Consider the following 7,864-nt stretch of genomic DNA (forward strand, 5'->3'; position numbering starts at 1 on the left):
CTTGCTTAATATTTAAAGTTAGGAAAAAGGTTAGGATTCAGTTCAAACAGTAAGTAGATGAACCTATCAGTGGTTCAAGAGGAGAAAATCCTTAAATCTGGAAAACAAAGCATAGAAGAAAATCAGTCATGTTTTAGTCAAAAGTCATAAAATTCTATTTCACCAGTTCAGTCTCATGTATTTAATCTCTCTTCTGTTGAATTTGAAGTGTTACTGTGGTCTGATCTTTCTGTTTAAATTCTGGAAGTTAACATTCAACTCATTACTTGTTCTTACCATTAGGCTAGCCATTTTTCTTGGTTGATTTTGTACTCTGTTTTTGAACTCTCATTTCGGTGTGTCTGTATTTAATTTTCCAGGCATAGCACTCCCTTGAGAACTTGGAGATTTGGTCTGGTGTTGGTAAATTCTTTCAGGTTCTGTGTGTCTGAGAATGTTCTTGTCTTTTCTTCCCACATGAAGGGTAATTTTGCTGGTACAGTATTCTTGGTTGAAATAGCCTTTCCTTTAACACTTTGAATATATTTTCCCATTCTTTCCTTGCTGGTATTGTTTCTGATGAGAGGTCCAACGTTAACCTGATAGGATATTCTTTAAAAGTAATTTGACATTTCTCTCTTGCCAATTTTAGTATATTGTCTCTGTCTGTGGTCTTGGTCAATCTGGCTATGATGTGCCTTGGAGAAGATCTTCTTGGGTTGATTCTATGTGGAGTCCTTTGTATTTCTTGGGTCTGGATACTCCAATGCCTCTCTAGGTTTGGAAAGTTTTCTTCCAGGATTTCATGGAATAGATTATCAATGCCCTTATTAGTTTCTTCACCTTCTGTGATACTAATTATCTGGATGTTTGGGCATTTAAAGGTATCTAGTATTACTTGTATATTATTCTCATTTTGTGGGAGTTATTTTCTCAGTCTTTTTGGTGATTTTTTCTAGGTCAGAGGTCCTATCTATATTTAACATTCGATCTTCTGCATGATCTAATCTGTTTTTAATGCTTTTAAGGGAGGTTTTGATTTCCTGTATTACAGCCTTCATCTCTAATAATTTTGTTTGATTCTTTTTTTATGATATGTATTTCCTCTTTCAGACTGTGCAAGAACTTTCTCATCTCCTGGAACTCATTGTCTCTTTTCTCCTGCATCTTCTGGAGTTCATTGTCGTCTTCTTCATCTCTATTAACTTTGTCACTATGAATATTTAAAAATCTTTAATCTGACATTTCCATGAGTTCCCTTGTATTGTCTGTGGATGATGAGGAGTTATTCTCTTCCTTTACAGGAGAGTTTTTCTTGGCTCCTCATTTTTTTTTTTTTTGCCTTTATGGTGGTTTTTCATCATCTGATGGATTATATATTTTTTCTTAGTCTTTGGCATTAAATCTGAGCACTTAGAGACATCCAGGTGATCTGAAATCTCTAAGCAGTACCATTTTTCTCTCTTTGTGTAGTAGATTCCATGGAAATTGAGGATTACTCGGACCCTGGCTAGATGTGGGGTGCAGGAGGGTGAATTCTGGGCAGAAAGTCTTCAGTTGAAAGAGGCTGCTCAGAACTTGAATACAGATGGTTAGTGATAGCTTGTCCTAGCTAGATCCAGGGGGCAGGAAGGTGAAGTCTGGGCAGAAAGTCTTCAGTTGTCCTAGTTCCTGAAAGAGGCTGCTCAGAACTTGAATATAGATAGTTAGTGATAGCTCGTCCTAGCTAGATCCAGGGGGCAGGAAGGTGAAGTCTAGGCAGAAAGTCTTCAGTTGACCCCTTAATTTACTGATGTCTGCACCCATTGTGATCTGTTCCCATAGAAGTCAGGGTTACACAGTCCTCAGAAATATTGGTATTAGTTGGAATAGCCCTTTGTCCAAGCATCCGATGTGGTCTCAATAGAGTCAGGCTAGCTGCTACTTCCACTGATTTAGGACAGAGGGGAAGCAAATCAATCATGTCTTTTGGGTGAAATAGGTATGTATTCTTTAAGATTAGGTTCAGCTAAAGGATCAGAAAACCCATGAAATACTGGTAGAGAATTTTCTCTTTTTTTGTGAAAGACAGGTAGGTTTTAAGGCTGGATTAGAACTCCATAGTGTCAGGTCTTTTCATCTGGTTGTTCCACTATGCATGGCCTCTGTGGCTAAGTTCAACTCATGACCAAGATATCTTTTTCAGCTCCAGCCAGCAGGAAGTAACAAAGGGTAAGAGGAGGACATGACTTTTCCTTTTTGAACCACTTCTCAGAGTTGCGCTACTTCTGGGACCAGCAGATGACATAATAGTTACATTGCTGGACTCTCACGCAGTCAACTGTGGTTTGAGTCCCAGATCTGGTGGCTTAAAATTCATGACAAGTGCATGTACCTGCGTGCCCAAAGTCCTGAGAGGAGAATGGAGGAGTAGGGTTTGTGGCATGTCCATCTCCCTGGGGAGTGATTTCTAGCTTTCTATCTATCTCTGTCTCTCTAGTGAGTGCTCATGCCCTATAGCAAAAATATCTCTTAAAAAAACAAACAAAAAAAGAAGTTGAGCTACTGCTTTTGTTTATATTCCAAGGCCAAAACCTACTCACAAGGCTAAAGCTGGCTCAAGGCAGTCTGGGATCTGTGATCTTTATTCTGGCAGCTGTGTACCCAGTTCCCCCCCACCCCCACCCCCCTTAGGAGCTCTCTATTATTGAGCAAAATGGAAAACCAATATTGAGGAACCACTGCAGCCATGTCTTTCTTTTGCTATTTAGCTAAATAAGAGAGGCCTCCCTTCTAGCAGACCTAAACATCATCCATGATATCAGTCCACTCACAGCTCAACTTCTGTCAAGTATCCTCATAATGTCACAAAACATAAAAGAATTGGTTAAAGAGCAAGGATTTATATGTTTGGTCTTTGCTTTCAGTCTTTAGTTAGTGCTCCAAGTAATTTAAAGAGTTGGATGTAGGGTTAAAGAAAGGCAAATCCTATATGACAATGACTTTCACATTTGAGTTAAAGAAAAATCAGCTGTTCTAGGGAAAGTTGTAAAAGTAGAAAGAAAAAAAGGGATTTTGAGGTGAAGGTAGCCCCTCCTCATATTGCATATGCACTGCCTTCCTTCAACCACATCTTCTTAAATTGAGAGATGTGAAGACTTGAAGCCCTAAAGCTTTGCGATAATGTAGGCAGTGAGAACAACTTGTATGTTTCTTTCCAATAGGATTCAAGGGAAGTTGTCTTCTGGTGTAGCTTCCAAGAGACCTAACCTACACATTCTATTGTAGATCAGAAAAGCTCTGGTTGGTTTCCACCAATCTGGTGAAAATACTCTCTGGCATAATGCATTCAAGTCTTGCAATATTAAGTCACATCTGGGTTTATAAGAGTGGTAGGTATATAAAGTTTTACTATTAGTGGCATCAGTCTTCCTCTGTTCATTTCATAAGGGCTCAACCTGTGTTTTCCAGTGGGGGAGAATTCGATTACCATCAAGGCCAATGGTAACCTTTGGCCAAGGCAATCGCTTTAATTCAATTAGCTTTGCCAAATTCTATTGTGTCTGTATTACCTTACTTAAATATTTTATAACTTATCCAGTGAAATGAATACCTCTATTGATGGAGCTTTCTCTAGGAATACACACTTTCTTCTTTTTGGAGAGATTTTTGCTATAGGGCATGTGCGCTCACCAGACAGAGACAGAGAAAGAGAGAAAGAGAAAGTGAGAGAGCAAGTCAACAGGTCCAGGACTTGAACCACTGTCGACTACATGGGAGTCCAGCGACATGGCCATTATGCCAACTGTTTATCCCAGGAATACACACTTTCTTCTTTTTGGAGAGATTTTTGCTATAGGGCATGTGCGCTCACCAGACAGAGACAGAGAAAGAGAGAAAGAGAAAGTGAGAGAGCAAGTCAACAGGTCCAGGACTTGAACCACTGTCGACTACATGGGAGTCCAGCGACATGGCCATTATGCCAACTGTTTATCCCAGGAATACACACTTTCTTCTTTTTGGAGAGATTTTTGCTATAGGGCATGTGCGCTCACCAGACAGAGACAGAGAAAGTGAGAAATCACCTCCCAGGGGGGATGGCCGTGCCACAATCCCTTCTTCTCCATTCTCCTCTTGGGATCTTGGGCACACATACACACACATGCCCGGGATGAATTTTAAGCCACCAGGTCCAGGACTTGAACCACTGTCGACTACATGGGAGTCCAGCAACATAACCATTACGCTAAACTGCTAGTCCCAGGAATACACACTTTCTAATAACCTATTACAGCATTGGCCTTCCTGTGTGTGAAAGTGTCTATCTAACTGAAGAACATGCAGAATATTACAAAAACATTTTGATATCCCACTAAGGGGGTAACCAAATAAAATCCATCTGTAAGCATTCAATGATTTAGCAGGTGGTAAAAGTGTACCACCTGAAGTTTTTGATTGTCTTACCAGTATTACGGGTTTGACAAACCAATATTGGTTGTGTCATGGAAAGTGCTGGGTGATCAGGCTCAATACCTGTCTGGGTTACTGTCTGATGCTTACAAAGAATTAGAGACGTGGACACCCAGAGAGGTAGTAAACAAAGTTTATTAGGGAAAAAGAGAAAGCTTCCAGCTAAGTGGAAGGGGGACTTGAGCAAGTATCCTCCGAAGTAGGGGGAGGGGTTGTACTTACAAGGAAGTACAGGTTTTTCTTAACATAAAGGATAATACATAAAGCACTGTGTATTAAATAGGTTATCATAGATAATGTGACTCGGATCAGTCTTACAGCCTACACTCCCATAATGGTCTGGGCAGGGTCTGCATCTTATAATGGAACTAGTAAGGCCAGCTCTTTGTTCTCTTTAAGGTTCTTTCCATACGGATTGTTTCTGTCTTGTTCTGACTTTTCTCAGACATGACACACCGTCATATTTTTTCCATGGAGTATGATACTGATAAGGAAGGAACCTCAACAGGCCATGTGACTTTTTAGTCAGGCCACAAACTATTCTAGCTATAAGCAGCTCTGTGTGAAGAAGCAGTGAGAGCTAATAATTGATTTTTGGTGAGAGTAGTGAGTGGTTTCTATTAAAGGCTTGTCTACAGTGACTCCAACTTGTCTTATATTTTTCTATTCCATAAATGCCTTACCCTATCTACCTACCCAGTCTTCTTACTCCTATCTCAGTTACAAACCATTTTAGCAAGTTTAGAACCGTCGCTGTACCATTTCACAAAATGATTTGTGTCAGTGTATCTGCTGGTGAGTCCTAGAGAACAGAGCTTTAATAATGGAAGCTTTAAGAGATCAGAAACAGGCCAGCTTTGTAGCACAGTGGTTAAGCCCTGTGTGCAGAGAGCCGAATCCCACATGATCTACCATGATTTAAATCCTAGCCCAAGTGGCTTGAAAAACATGTGAGGCATGTGTTTGTACATGTCTCAAATCCTGACAGAATGGAGACATGGAGGAAAGGGACTGCAGTATGTTTCCTCCCCACCCCCAGTTGAGTACATGCACACTCTGGCAATTTAAAAAATCATAAAGGGCCAGATGATTGCTGGGCCCTATATGGGTCCATATTTAACAATTAACTTAAATTCTTTTAACCTTTTTTCCCCCTCCAATTCAGGTACATACTGTTTATTAAATAGGTTATAATAGGTAAGGTGACCTAGATCAGTCTTACAGAGTTCATTCAAATAGCTTATCTTTTTTTTTTATTTGAGAGGTTTTTTCTATAGCGGACGTGCGCTCACCAGACAGATAGAGACAAAGAGACCGAAAGCGAGAAATCACCCCCCCACACACACCATGGGGGATGGCCACACCGCAATCCCTTCTCCTCCATTCTCCCTTTGGGATTTTGGGCATGCACGCACATGTGCCTGGCGTGAGTTTTAAGCTACCGGGTCTGGGACTCAAACTGTGGTCGACCACATGGGAGTCCAGTGACATAGCTATTACACTAACTGCTGGTCCCAATAGCTTATCATTTTTTAAAAAAAAATATTTATTTAATTATATTTATTGCTATTTCACAAATTTGCTATAGGGCACATGTGCTTACCAGAGAGCACGAGAGAGAGAGAAAGAGAGAGAAAGTGAGAAAGCAAGTTGCCAGGTCTAGGACTTGAAACATAGTCCAACACCTTAACCACCATGCCACCTGCTGGCCTATCAAGTAGCTGATCTTAACCCTTTCGTCTTTACTGACTTGGCCGGAAAATCTGTCACGACATTCCCTTGGAATTCAGTTATTTTGCTTCTTGATGCTGGGTTAGTAGTTTTGTAACAACTCAGTTTCTTCATTAGACTTCTGAAAACTCTTATTCAGTCTACTAGTACGATTTCTTTTTTTTAAGAAGATTTTGCTATAGGGCGTGTGTGCTCGCCAGACAGAGAGAGACAGAGAGACAGAAAGCGAGAATTCACCCCCCATGGGGGATGGCCATGCCGCAATCCCTTCTGCTCGGGATCTTGGGCACGCACGCACACGTGCCCGGCGTGGGTTTTAAGCCACTGGGTCCGGGATGCGAAATGTGGTCGACTACGTGGGAGTCCAGCGACATAGCCATTATGCTAACTGCTGGTCCCATTAGTACGATTTTAATGTTACCTGAAACGTGTACTCAAAACACAAAATGGCCATGGCTAAAGATCTGATGAAAGTTCCTTATCATGCAATTGATGAGGAGATTTTGTTATTTCTATGACATACATTATTTTAAGATAACTACAATTTTGACAGCATATTAAAAAAATAACATTTCTAGAAATTTCATATTTCTGAAACTCACATTAATAACACACAATATGACTTAAAGAAGGTTCAACTTATTATTTGACATTGCTCCCTATGCACTTTAGCATATATCAAGTAAGCCTAATTAAAGATCTCTCATTTTATGGAGTTAAGAACAATGTCTGTTCAGATATTCCAGAGGCTTATCTGAAAACTCACAAAGTTAGTTTGAGGTCGAAAGGTCTTAATTTAGAATTTGATTTTGAGAAGTTGTTAAGATGCCAAAAGGTTTAAAATATCTGATTAAAACAGGATCAGGGTTCACTCTGAACTATATTAATTTAAACAGAGTGATAATCAAAAGACTTCAAAGACAATATAGATAACCACATAACTGTAGAGAAAGCTTAGCTCTTTTAATAAAGAGAGTTCAGTTTTCTTCTGTAATCTAACACCCAATAATGACAACATGAAACACAGGAAATTATCTTGTTAAACACAGAATTTTTCTATGCCTTAGAATTTAAAAGATAAAGGAAACAATTTCATAATTTTTTTATACAAACCAATACTCTAAGTAAACCTTGTTATTTAATAGAATCAAATTGCAGTTTTGCACTAGTGCATTTTTGAATGCTCAATTTAAAAATTAAAAATAATTCCCTTTAAATACTAGGCAGCTTGATCACATTATCTATATCACAAAACTTCTAGAACTTTTCTTATAGTCATTTAGTTACTCTCCTAAGTCATTGTAGAACAATGAGTCATTCTACCTTAAGACAAAAATTACTTTTTCCCTTAACAAACACATCCCCATACCTTGTATCTTTTTTAGCCAAACACACCTTACCTTTTTCGTTTAACTGCATGTATAGTTGTTGCCATTATTGTTCTGATCATTTTGATTACCTATATTAGAATTCTTGGCCAGTCCATGCGTGGCGGTAGAGGTGACTGGATCCTACATGGCTGACTGTGCAGTTCAAGTCCCAGACCTGGCTGCTCGAGTAAATGAGGTGCTGTGTGTGCATGCTTTGTGTGCAAGGAGGAATAGATGGAGAAAAGATTGCAGTGTGACCATGCCCCATGGGAGTGCTTTCTCTCATTCCCTGTCACTCTCTAGTGACAGCATGCACCCTTTGGCAAAATTTAAAA

General features: G+C 39.6%; 1 protein-coding gene across 1 annotated transcript in view; it reads left to right on the forward strand.

Moving 5' to 3' along the window:
- CCDC3 (coiled-coil domain containing 3) overlaps positions 1-7,864 on the forward strand; it is a 198,956-nt gene that overhangs the window by 74,197 nt on the left and 116,895 nt on the right. The window lies entirely within an intron of this gene.

The sequence above is a fragment of the Tupaia chinensis genome, unplaced genomic scaffold (assembly GCF_000334495.1).
Source record: "Tupaia chinensis unplaced genomic scaffold, TupChi_1.0 Scaffold000275_1, whole genome shotgun sequence".
Classification (NCBI taxonomy): domain Eukaryota; kingdom Metazoa; phylum Chordata; class Mammalia; order Scandentia; family Tupaiidae; genus Tupaia; species Tupaia belangeri.